This window comes from Triturus cristatus, chromosome 1_2 (genome assembly GCF_964204655.1).
Source record: "Triturus cristatus chromosome 1_2, aTriCri1.1, whole genome shotgun sequence".
NCBI classification, from domain to species: domain Eukaryota; kingdom Metazoa; phylum Chordata; class Amphibia; order Caudata; family Salamandridae; genus Triturus; species Triturus cristatus.
Genome location: NC_140580.1, coordinates 27,518,679 through 27,531,935, shown reverse-complemented (window position 1 = coordinate 27,531,935; position 13,257 = coordinate 27,518,679). Strand labels below are relative to the sequence as shown.

The window sequence follows — 13,257 nt, the reverse complement described above, 5'->3', positions numbered from 1 at the left end:
CCACCACCAGGGCCGATCTTATTATTTAGGGGGGCACATGGCTCCCCTACCTAAGCCAGTAATGGTCCCCGGGACCCCACGCTCGTGCCGGCCCTGCAGCTATGTCCCGGGGTGCCCACCCACAGGACATAACATTGTCCTATACATATTATTTTTTATCATTACAGCCAAAAGATGTACCCACGGTAAACTCAAGTTCTGTCCCAACACTGCTCTGTTCAGAAGACATTGCATTGCTCTCACATACACCGAATGGCTGACGGGACCTTTTGATAATTTAGTTTAGTTTATGGACAGTCTGGATCAATATCACCCAAACCCATTATATGATGTGTGGCCCTCAAAGATGTAAAATTAGGTCTGTCTTAAATAACAGAATCTTTTTTTTTCAAAGGTCAATGATTTTGATATATTGGAGTAACTTTTGAAGCATGCATAAGTTGGCTGCCCTGTTCAAAGCGCTGCCTCTGTTTCAGTTCAGGCTCTGTTTAAACTGGCTCTGAATGTAGGTAGCAAGCCTGTATTGCCCCTGCTTGAAGTCTATAAGCTCAAATCTCTTCCTATACTGATATATAGGGTTGCTATATGGGACTAGTGTGATAGACTACAACAGGAGTATTGCTTTTGCTGGCCCGTGCAGCCCTCACTATTTTCTCCATGAGGAACCAGGCATAATCTTTGTGGAAGAACACATAGGTCTTGCTCTACTTATTTTCTGTATTGCATTGTGGGAAAACGAAAAAGTATAATTCAACCACAGTCATCTCTGATTGTCTTGCCTGTGATTTGGGGTGTAAGATTCCTAGGTTGAATTACATTAAGGATACAGTGGAAACGCTGGGTAAACTTTATCTGTTTACATCACCATTTACCCTTATTAAAGGTAATGTTGCCAGGGTGAAGGAGCCATTTTTGAGGTCTGTATTTGCCAACATAGAGGGAAGGTAACCGAATAACCCAGTATTGAGGGATTTAGGTATCATTAAAGACATCATCAGTACAGAAACCTACTTATCTCTGGTACATAATATCTGGCAATGGACACTCCTAACAGAATTTCGCTTAGGTTCCATCAGAAGTGTTCTTTGTTTTCTTTTAGGGCAGTTTGTTCCTAGTCTGTTAGATTTGCCCTTATAAGAAATCTCTGTCTGGACGACGGCTCATTTTCCCTGTGTCTGTAAATTTTACCAATCATCTGGACGTAAATATCTAGTAACCGTTCTTTAAACATATGGCTTTTATCAATATAGACCTGCACTTTATTTTCTCGGTGGCTTATCTATCTGATTCAATTATGTGTCACTCTATGAGGGGGCTTTTTGAAAAATGCAATACGTTAGCGCAATGCATTCGATTTTAGGCCCCCTTTTATAAAATTATGCACTTTATATTTTATGCACATTATGTAATCTGTTAGTATGCTTTGTACTTGTAGTCGTCATAATGTGATTTTATGTCGTGATTTTAGCTTGCCGGGTACTTTATGCAATTATGATTATTTTTATTTAATCGAATAAAGGTAATCAATATATGTAATTATACACATATATACATATATATATATATATATATATACACACACACACACAGAGCGACAAGAAATTATTATTTTTTTTTTAAATGCAAAGTTTAAGGAGTAAGGAAGGTAGGGTGGAGGAATAGGTAGGTAATTAAAAGAGGAAGAATGAGTGTGCCAGGGTAGGGCCCCATAAAAAATAATGCGAAAAATGAGGACCCTTAATGAGGAGAAAAACAAACTTATTTTAAATTAGGTAAAGGAGCAAATTTCGTGAGGGCTGTCACTTCTCTAAAAAACACAAAGGGGAAAGAAGACACTTAAGCAGGAGGGAAAATGAATGTAGGAGTGGAAAAAGGGAAAGAAACTTTGATGTGTTAACCCCGGATGAGCAGTTTGAAAAAAATGTCACCTGACAGGATGCAGGAAAGATGAGGGGTGAGTTCTATGCAATTCTTGTACACAACGGAGACCTTTTATGAATTGATTACTACCACCAGTAAATGCCATTAATTTGGAAATTTGAATTATGCACACAAACCCTTTGTCCTGGTGTGACGAATCCCTCTCTATCACAAGTAGTGTTAACTGTAAAGAAACTGACATTTCAGCTCACAACTGGTGAATATGTAAATGCCAGCAGTGTAAAGGGCACGAACTATTAAACAAAGCTTTCCCTTAAAATGTCATTTTGGAATCAAGAGTTGAAAAGAAATACAATGAGCACGGTTTATAACTAAGATAACCCTCTCTTTGAAGACGCGACATAGACAAACTCACTGCCTTGCAAACTGGAGCGTGAATAAAGAGCAAACAGCGCCGGATTCCACCTGCCTGGATTCCGGCCATTTTCCTCTCCAGGGGGATGGATGCCTTCCAGGCCCCATCCGCAGGGCGCACTGTCATTGGTTAAAGCAAAACAAAAGACCATTTCCATTTGAGGGACGCTCTATTCCCTATTTGGACGTTCGTTTGGAAGGAAAGATAATGCTCTCATAATAATATTTAGCCGTTCCTACAAAGGTGTCCTTACAGAAGCCACCTCCAGTTCTGTAAAATCCCCTCGCTCTTGGCAGATGCAGGCACATTACCCCGCTGGGCTGCACTAGGACCTGCACGCCCCAAGCGGCTAAAGAAGAGAGATATGTGAAGCTTAGAACGTACATTTATTTGCAGGAATTCAGAGCAGTGCCATCTCAAGGATTTCAGGGGCCCCGGGCAAGTTATACTTTAGGGTCCCCTGTCTGGAACAGCTTTGTATTCCATTCAAGCCCCACAATGCCAACCATTTCTGAAGAATAAAAGGCAGAGTTGGAGAAATGACACATGTGAGATGGATAGCCAGTTCTCTTTCCCAGGAGGCCCCTTGGAAGATGGGGGCCCTGGGCTATTGGGCCCTTTGTCTGAGCCATTGGTTCTGACCAATGTTAAAACTACATTAGAAATTGTACTGTTAAGGGCTAGCTCTAATGTGACACTTAGATGAAGAAGGCGCTTGAGTCTGCATTCCGAGTTCCTGAGCAGTGCAACAGGCTCTTTCTCTAGCTGTATGCTCCCTCCACTGCCCCTCCCCTCTCCTTCCTGTGTATTCCAAGTGCTTGTGTGGACCCCTTTGTAGTTCAAATTGGATAGGCACATATTTTGCGCCTTTGAGATATTTTCGGATTCTTTTTTCATGTGTCTTGTGTTGCACACCCAGGCAGATTAGTTTGCTTTGCCCCAGCCCCTGTGCTGTATTACTGACATGGCAACAGAACAAACCCGTGCTCAGTAAATGCATTGGCTGAGCGGTAAGTGTGACTCCCCCGGGTGCCTTCTGGGAGGGCCACGTGCTGCACCCGCCGTGCAGTGAAACACGAGCAGTAGTTTGAAACTGCGGCCTTGCTTACTTCATGCACTGATTGAGGCGCAAGAGCGAGTTTGCACTTGTGCCTGGCAGAGTGTGTTTTCTTTATGCAGTTGGTCGCATGGTCCCGTTCTGCACTGGGCATACTCAATGAGTGTGCCCACGCCCAGGCCAGGACTGTGCATCTTTGACATGGTAAGGCACTTGGTGCACCTACCAATTTCCCTTACCTTCCTTATCAAAGCTCAGCCCCGGGTGAAGACAAACACCCGGTTTCACCTGCACACTTTGCTCCACTTTCCTTTTAGCCTTCCCGAACATCTTGGACTTTTGGGCTTAGTCCCGCCCACCATGACTATTCTCCTCCATCAATGTGACATGTCCACTGCTTCCGCCTTCACTTACGAACGAAGACCAGTCCCATAAAAGTCGATGCTCTTCAAATCAGAGTGCGCTGATTGCACAGCTGAAGCATTCTTTACGTTTACACGTGTACATGTAATAATGCATTTTGGTTCGTGTCAGTCCCAAATGGCAGGCGCTTATGTGACAATATTCCTTGCTGGATACCTAAAACCATCTTTGCCTAAAGAATCCTGGTTGTGTTTTTCTCACAGCAGCTGAACATGCTTGGCGGGAACACACAGCTAAGGCGGACTGTGGTGTGTTCTCATCTCAAAAATGGAATCCCCGCAGGAAGCCTTCAGGCTCGAGGGACCGACTATAGCAGACAACGACCTCCAGCATATTAGTCTCGCTCATGAGGGTGGCGAGAGGAGACTGGCAGGCGCGCAACACCCATTGGGCTCACCGGGCTTCAGCCCCCCCCCGTCATGTGTGTCAGCCCGGCTGAGATGGCCTCGCGGGCTGCCGTCCGTCTAATTGCAGCCGCACCTGAGTACTTCACGGGTCTTTAAAAGACCATTTACACGTTAATTAGGCTTTTGTTGCGTTTTCACCACTTCTTACAGCCACTCTGCCTATGGCTGGAAGACTTAGCCCCCCCCCCGAAATCTTTTTCAGCCCCCCCCCCCGAAATTTGGCTCTAGTTGCCCGCCTGGGTTACAGCATGGAATATAAAGTACATTTAACAGAACACCCTCGATCTTGGAATAAGCCAGTGATTAACAACCCACTTTGCAAAGATAAATTGGAATGAAAATAGATAAGTGTAATAATTAAACTCTTGCCCACTAGGAAGGTTTGTAATAAGGGAGAAGGTGGAAAGTCCTGTGGAGTGAACTCCACAGAGAGTAAAGAAGAAATTACCAGATGGACGACAAAATAAGTCACGTGGTCATTAAATGACAACAAAACCACCAGTGCAATGTAAAATAATAAATATTTGAAGTGCTTTATTATCATTCTTTACTCGCATTAAATTTCTTGAATACTTGAAAGATACAGAAGGACTTTAGGGCGTTGAACATCGAAATAGTCCACCACAAAAATACTTTACCAGTTCAAATGGATTAACAAAATATGGAGGATTAGAAAAGGATAGACAAGAGTCTCTGTTGCTTCTCAGGTAGGTTAGTGCATTATCATTTATTGCATGTACAAAGTCTCATGGTGCAGCATATCACAAAAGTCTCAACGGGTGTAGATCTATGTCTATCTACCAGACTGACAATAACAGCTCCATCCTTGATTGATTTGCACTAGAGTTTCAGTCCTTCTTTCTAAGGGGTTTGGGTATAGATATCATTGTAGTATCTCAGTTTCGATGGAACCAGAGCTCTGGCCAGCTTGAGTTGTTGAGGTAGTTATAGCAGCGGCGGTGTCCACTATGGCCCCCAATATGAGTCAAGCGGAGCAGAATTACCTTAAGGAATTTCTCTCAGTCTGATTTCGAGTAGGTCGCTGATTCTGTTGCTGGTTTTCCTGGTTGTGGGAATGTCACATCTGATTATACCAGGTGTAAGTAAGTAGGTTATTATTTGTGAAGGGTTGAGTCCTTCACATGTAATAAGACCGCACCCTTCCTGTTACTGGGAACCAAGTACCCCATTGTAACTCTTGACCATCTAAAGGCCTACTCAAGGGAGGGGATGTGGGCCCAGAACTGAGGTCACTGGTACGCAACAACAACACTCAGTAAATCATTGCCCAGTCAGTGCTTTTCCTTATAAAAAAGCACACACTACTGAACACTGCACATTAATTTACAAATATGTACAAGTAGGTAGATGCATTTCTTAATTGGCAAATTAATGCATGCCAGTGCCCTAAGAACTGTCCAGAAAGCCCGCTGCTGGCGCTAATAAATGTCAGTGCAGCGAATACCAAGTCTGCATAGCCTGGAAACCACCTCAGGCCTCTCGAATCAACAACCAGACACTCCCTGCCCCTCTATCTCACTTTTGCAGGTTCTTGCTTCCTCCTTTTGTGAATGTTTTCTTGTCTTTCTTCTCCTCCTCTCCTGCTTGTGTGTGCTTTCCTCACTTGCAATTGAGAATGTTTGATGAGGAAAAATAAGTGCCGATCCCCAAAAATGAGTGCTGTTGGCCCCCTTCAGTAACCACTGGCTCAAAGTAAGCACTGGGTGGATGGATAACCTTCGGTGTCACCATCAGAACAGTTCACACTCCAGTGAGCCCTGAAACCTATAATCACAATCCCCCCACTTGTACTAGACAGATTAGTGGGTGTTGCTATAAACAAACAGGCCTTCTGGGTTTGTCAGCGTGCTACCACATTAATAAAAAGCAAACACTGATCACACAAATGTAAAACACAAGCACAGGTGCACCACACATAAATTTCAAAATCTGAAAGCACAGAAGTATAATCTGTATACAATGCAAGTATTATTCAAAAATTCTTTTTATTCCAATTTTCTTTTTTTTTAAACGTAGTCATAGGCATCAGTTTTTCACAGTGATACAGCCACAGCCAACGCGTTTCGTCCTACTAGAGGACTTCTTCAGGGCACAGATAACTTAAAGGGGTCATTCACCATAAAAAGGAAAAAGTCAAAGGAATAACCAGAGAAACTGCCTATCTCTCGTTCCCCATCTGAGTAATGGTTATGCTGAAAGCTCCATATCAGATGTTTAAGCAATATTCCTCAAAGTTATAGATGTTGGAAGGATATACAAAGCAAGGGTGTCGAAAAGAATGGATGAAGGGGCACCGTCGATTACGCAAGAAATAGTGCAAATGTTTGCAGCACCACTGAAATAACTATGGATGGTACCATTTTTCCATAATCTTCATTTAAACATATACCATTTCACTGTTAATGTCATCACTGTCAATAAAGCATTATTAATTTAATGTGTGCGAGAGTCTTTCTTTTACTGTCAACATACTGCAAATGCAGCCATAGAATGCATTACCTCCTCGTCCCTCCTTTGCTTCCCTTTATTACATAACTGAGGCATCCCTGCCTTCACCAGACACCCCTACAACGTGACCTTAAACCTGGAGCATATCATGCTCCCATCCCCCTCCAACCTCCTGTTTTTTCTTTGTTTCACCTGTTGAGACGCGCGTACCACGTGCTGGCAGTTTGCGGTGCTGCGGTCTTCTTCAGTTCTTTTGGACTTCATGGAGGTGTATCCTCCATTCTCTGACTGCTGGGTGTGGCGGGCCGGACGGGGAGCTCTTGGCAGCAGAGCGGGCAGGGTGCGGCTGACGGAGTCACCGGCCCTGCGTGGCTGGAGCTGTATTTCCGGGTTGGAGGACGGAAAGAGAAGTGGCAGCAGTGTGGACTTCAGGACTCCTCGGCTGGCTGTTTCTGGTTCCTGTACACAGCAAGGGCCTCGAAAAAGGCAGTTTTTTTTATTGTTTTCTCTGATCTGACTTGTTCTTTAATGATTGGGTTTGCCTTTTGCTCTGCATTGGCTCATTTTTTAATGGGAGTCTGGGGTTTCTTCCCAGTTTTTGTACACAATTTTGATTGGTTCTTGTTGTTGGGAGGGGCACCTATTTATGGGTGTCTGTCTGCTGTCTGTGTTTCATTATGGTGGGGAAGCATACTACCAAGCGCAAGCATGTGCTGTCCTCCTCTTCTGCCAATGATGAGCCAATTCCGGCTCACTGGAGTAGGTCCAAGGGTCCGGGGGATTCTTCTGCGCTACTGTCAGCTTCTGAGGTGCAGGAAATGATTGAGGCTGCTATGGCTTGTGCTCTGGACTCCAGGGTTCTGGATAAACGCAGGGTTTCTCGTTCTGCGGTGGGTCCGGTGGATTCGCCCTCTGAGGACTCCTTGTCTTCGGAGCTTAGGCGGCCTTCTACCTCTTCGGGGAAGTTTGTTCGTCGGGAGGAGGTCCCTGTTATTCTTCAACACATACGGGAGAACTTGAGATTTTCACCTTTGTCTTTTTCCGAGGGGTCGGTGGACATTTTTCCTGAATATGTTAAGCCCCCTGTTTTTGCGATGCCTTTTCATGGTTGCATTAAAGACTTGATTTCTGGGGAATGGCACAATCTGGAGTGCTCCTCGGTTCCACGCTATTTGCAGAAGCTGTACTCTCTGGAGGAGGGGAGGACTCTCTTCTGCATTCTGTGAAGGTGGATGCCATGTTGGCCACTCTGATTGGTCGTACGGCGATCAATCCGGAGGATTGTTCCCCTTCGGATGCGACTGACAAGAAAATGGATGGGGCTCTGAAGAAGACTTTCTCTGCTGAAAATTTGACATTGAGGGCTGGCATATACTCTGCTTATGCTGTGAAGTCCTTGGTGTCTGACTTTGAGAAACTTGCCATGGCTATTCAGGAGGAGACGGACTGCTCTGACTTACGTGTACACATGGAACAGCAGGCCAAGTTGTTGGCTGACGTCTCTTCTGATGTTCTAAAATCTTCTGCCATGGCTTCAGGCTCCATGCTCCTGGCTCGTAGGAACCTGTGGATGTGGGACTGGAAGGTGGATTTCTCAGAAAAGTTTTCTTTCCTAATAATTCCCTTTGATGGCAAAATGCTGTTTGGTGAGCAGCTGGGGAGCATGATCACGAAGGCCTTCAAGGATTGGAAGCATGCTCTGCCCTACAAGGGAAACAATTTGTCTTCCCACTCCCGTAACTTATGGAATCCTCCTCCTTCCGCTTCTTCTTTTTATTCTTCCCGTCAGTCCTCCAAGCCCTTTTCGGACCGTCGGCATAATTTCCAGCCCAAGAAGGCATCTTTCCTGGTGGGTCCCAAGGGTCAGTCATATTCCTTCAAGCGGAAGTCCTGACAACGATGGCGAAACAGCTTCGAGGCCTGTGGGCAGGAGGCTGTTGCATTTTCTGGAGGCTTGGAGTCTGGATGTGAGGGATCATTGGACTTTGAGCGTTATCAGGAGCAGTTATCTTATCGAATTTGTCGCTCTTCCACCCGGCTGGGGCACCATCCGTACTCCTATCCCCACGGTTCCGGAGACGAGGAGAGTGCTTCTGGAGGGGGTTCAGGATCTTCTGGAGAAGAAGGCGATTGTGCCGGTCCCCCTGGCAGGGCAGGGAATGGGTTACTATTCTATTTTGTTTCTGGTTCAGAAGGTGTCAGGAGGGTTCTGGCTGGTTCTGGACCTCAAGAGGGTGAATGGTTGGGGCCAGACCAGTCACTTTAAGATGGTGACTTTACAGGCCTTAATTCTGTTGGTGGGGGTCTGGGACTTCCTGACTTCTGTAGATCTTCAAGACGCTTATCTACATGTTGCCATGGCTTGGGAGCATCAGAGGTTTCTGCGGTTTGCCATTCGGGCTGAAGTCCGCTCCACGGGTCTTCACCAAGCTTTTGGCCTCGTTGGTGGCCTTGATTCACAATCAGGGGATTTTTCTCCATCCCTACTTGGACGATTGGTTGGTTCATGCTCCCTTATTCCGGTTGGCCCTCAGTCACACAGGGGTGGTTCTAGACGTTTTGAAGGGACACTACTTTCTTATCAATGTGGGGAAATCCTGCTAATTCCGTCCTAAGATTGTCTCTTTATTGGGGGAAGACTTCGTACAGATTTTTGGGTGGTCACTCTACCCGAGGTTCGGGTGTCCAGAATCCATTCTCACATTCTGTCTCTTCTGTCCGACCAGGTCCAGGTGGCAGCTCATTGGCTCCTGGTCCAAGGGGATCTGGCAGCCATGGTTTGTCTTGTTCCATGATCCCGGTTTCATTTAGACAAACTGATGGCTCACATTCTGGCGCATTGGTCTCCCCATTGTTTCCCCCTCTCTTCTCCAATTCCAGTGTCCCCTCGGATCAGGGAGGATCTGGGTTGGTGGCTGTTTCGGGGTCACCTGCTGCGGGGGGGTTTCTCTATCTCCTCCTGCACCTTTGGTGGTCACCACGGATGCCAGCCTCTTGGGGTGGGGGGCCTGGTTGGGGGATTATCAGACTAGAGGCTTCTAGTCCCTCTCACAGAGCAGGAGGGTCTTCGAATTGGAGGGAATTGAAGGGAGTTGGAGGCTATCTGTTTGGCTCTGAGGGCCTTCTTCTGGTTTCTGCAGGGTTCAGTTGTTCTGATCAGGCCGGAAAACATCACGGTGATGGCTTATGTGAACAGCCAGGGGGGACCAGGTCCTCATCTCTGGTGGTGGAGAGGTTGTTCAGTTGGGCAGAATCCCTTCTGTTGGCGCTCTTGTTGATTCATATTCTGGGAGTGTCCAATTCCCTGGCGGATGCTCTCAGCAGGGCTATTCCATCCGTAGTGGATTTCTGCCTCTGTGAGGAGTTGTTTGTGGTCCTGACAGTACACTGGGGTGTTCCAGTGGTGGACCTTTTTGCAAGTTTGGGCAATGCTGTGCAAGGCCTGCTGTGTACGGGGGTTTCGGCTGGTTTGACCTCTACTCTGCAGGCGGGTAGGCGCTCTTCTACCAACAAATCTTACCTGATGCACTTTTATTTTATTTTCCTCATTCTGCCAGTTCACTTGTTGGCAATACTCCCTTCCTTCACTAGTGATCCAGGCCAGGTTAGAGTCATTCCACACAAGAGGGAGCAGCCGTTTCCACTTTCACCCTTCCCTGGAGTGCCCGTAGCACGGAAGGAAACAGGACCGACGGCTAAACATTGGCTTAATCATTGGACCTCGAACTTTTGCGACCAATCCACCAGCTTAACCCATACCTTCTCTCGACTGCTGGTGTCACATAACAGGTCCTGTTTACTTCTATATATAAAGCTTTTTTTGCATTCCAGCGAAAGAGGTGGAACGTCAGACTTCCACATTTTGCAAATCTCTCATCTCCCTAAAAGAATTACATAGAAAATAAATCTTGCATCCAACCTACTAATCACAGTATCATTATTTTGCCAAAACTCCCAAAAACACCAGGGCAGGGCTAACCCTCACTAAAGTACCCATAACTTCAGTAATAAATTCGCATACCTCAGACCAAAACTAAACAATATGTGGGCATGTTAAAAACATATGAAAATCGTCAGCAGCAGTGTTTCTACATTTTGGGCATTCATAGTGCGTCCCTGAGAGTTTCTCTAATTTTGCTGGAGACCAGTATACCCTATACGCAGTAAAAATATGGTTGCGTTTCAAGTAAGCAGGGTTGACAGTTTGCCTGAGTAGGGTAAAGGAGACTTTCCAGGCTTCCCTCAAATTTATATTTGGCGTAACCTCTCCCCAGAGCCTCTGTAAATCTCTATCTAAATCGTCTTCTGCCTTGATCAAAGTATTATACCATAAGGCTATCTCCTTCTTAACTGTGCCGGTTCTTACTGCTTGGTCTAACCAGTAATCTTCCTCCTCTTCATTCCATTCTTGGCACCTCCACCATGCAGAGAGCTGATAAAATTTGAACCTGATGAGTTTACCCCCTGTAATTGCATTCAGGGTTCCCCAATCAACCAACTCAGTACCCGCCTTCAAATCCCCCAGCAAAAGATGCCCGCATTTCTTAAGGGAAGGCTAAGAGAATCCTCCAGACACTCAGGGGTCCCAGGGGATTCCCAAATCGGGGCCCTAGATGAATAATAGGAAATTCCTAATTTCTTACGAATTAGGACCCATACTTTCAGTGCTCCCAATAAAATCTCCAGCCTTGCTTTCTTGAAGAACTTGGGGTCTCCAAACTTAAACAGGAACTGATCTTGGCCCTCCCTCAATTCACCGAGCATTGCTCCAAAAAGAATTCCTGCGGCAGAACTGTCCACTTTACTTAAGAGCATCTGACAATTCTTAAAGAAAAAAGCATGCCCATATACCAACAAATCTACATGAGCAAGACCGCCCTTCTCCAATATCCTCCTTAATTTCTTCCACGATATGCGAGAGCACTTAGAGGCCCAAATAAAACTGCCTAGCCTTCCCTGAAGCTTGGCTATCTCTCTTTTATCAAATAATAATGGGATAGAATTAAACAAAAATGTAATTTTGGGTAAAATCTGCCATCTTGATAAGATTTACCCTACCATATATATTGAGAGGTAGATTTGCCCATCTCACCCGCAGTCTCCCTACTTCCTGGCTGATCTTTTTCCAATTCACCGTAGTAACATCGGCCAATTTCTGAGTTATAGTAATGCCAAGATAGCGCATGCTCGATTTTACCAACGGCTGTTGCTTAGGTTGGTTCCATTCCATAATTATGGTCTTATTTGTATTAACCTTATATCCTGAAATTTTCCCAAATATTTCCGCTTTGGCCATTAATAAGGGAATAGACACCTGTGGATTCCGGGTATAAAGTAGGAGGTCATCAGCATAAAGGGCTAACTTAATCTAAAAATTTCTGTATCTAAACGGGACGATGGCAGTATCCTTTCTAATCCATGTTGCTAATGGTTCGATATACATATCAAACAAAAGAGGAGACAGGGGACATCCCTGTCTAGTTCCACGCAAAATGCTGAACTAATCGGTCAACTCACCATTTACATGCACCCTTGCTCTGGGCAGGCGATACAAAAGTTGGACAGCCTTAATTAAATTACTGGGAAATCCAAATCTCTTTAAGGCCTCCCAGAGGTATGGCCAATGCACCTGGTCAAAAGCCTTGGCAGCATCTACTGCCACGACCGTCACAGGTAATTTATGCGTTTCTGCCAGGTCTACTACTCCAAGCATTAAGAGGGTTAATTCGTTGAGCTGCCTCCCTGGAATAAAGCCTTTCTGGTCATTGTGTATAATACACCACTGGCCCTGGAGAGCACTCCCAGTCCCTGGGTGTCAGTTGTTGTCAAATTCCTTAAGTAAATGTAAATGTCCAGTATTTGTAAAGCGCAAACAAAAACCCAAAGGCGCTAAGGCGCTGAGGGCTGTTGGGAAGATTAAGCAAGCTATTGCCCAGAGTCACATGGTGCTGGGCTGATCTGCCGCCAGCAACGGGGATCGAACCGTGATCCCCCGGGTTCAAGATTCAGTTGCCCTGACTGCTGCGCCATACCTCTTCTACAAGTCGGCCCTTGCAGTGGAGTCAGGTGGAATCTCGCTCCAGCTAGGTATTTATTTTATCTAGTCATGTTGCTCCCAGGGCCAGTGAGTTTTCATCAGTCTCTTCATTGTGCAGGGGTATTTAATGGAGTTGGAAAGGTTCTTGAAGACAGGCACCTCTGTTCCGACTTTGTCTAATCCTAGGGTACCACATCATTCTACTGTTGCAGCCAACACTCCTGCACAGCATTCTGGGAAATTTAAATAAGGCGAATTGAAGTAGTCTATGACAAGACCTTCCCTACCCACCAAAACTTTGAAGAGGAGCCCTTCCTATGTTTGACTCCGGAGGTATTACCTTCCCCCTTTGTTTATGTGGGCTTGGTCAAACCAGTGCGATCGCGAAGATTCGGAAGTTTTTTCCCGCCCGTTCGCGGTATTTTCTGCGTGGTCGCGGCTTGCCAACTTACCCATGCGTTTGCTCGCGGGCGCGGCCATCTTGTTTTCACTTGTCTCGCGGTGCATGATCGCGAGAAGAAAGACGTTATCGCGCGACGCATGACGTTACTGCGGGCGCGAACTGTCG

The 13,257-nt window shown here is 45.8% G+C and overlaps 1 protein-coding gene across 4 annotated transcripts in view; it reads left to right on the top strand.

The window, feature by feature from the left end:
* The window catches only part of PPFIA4 (PPFI scaffold protein A4), a 3,163,248-nt gene that overhangs the window by 2,715,897 nt on the left and 434,094 nt on the right, over positions 1-13,257 (top strand). The gene's annotated exons all lie outside the window — the stretch shown is intronic.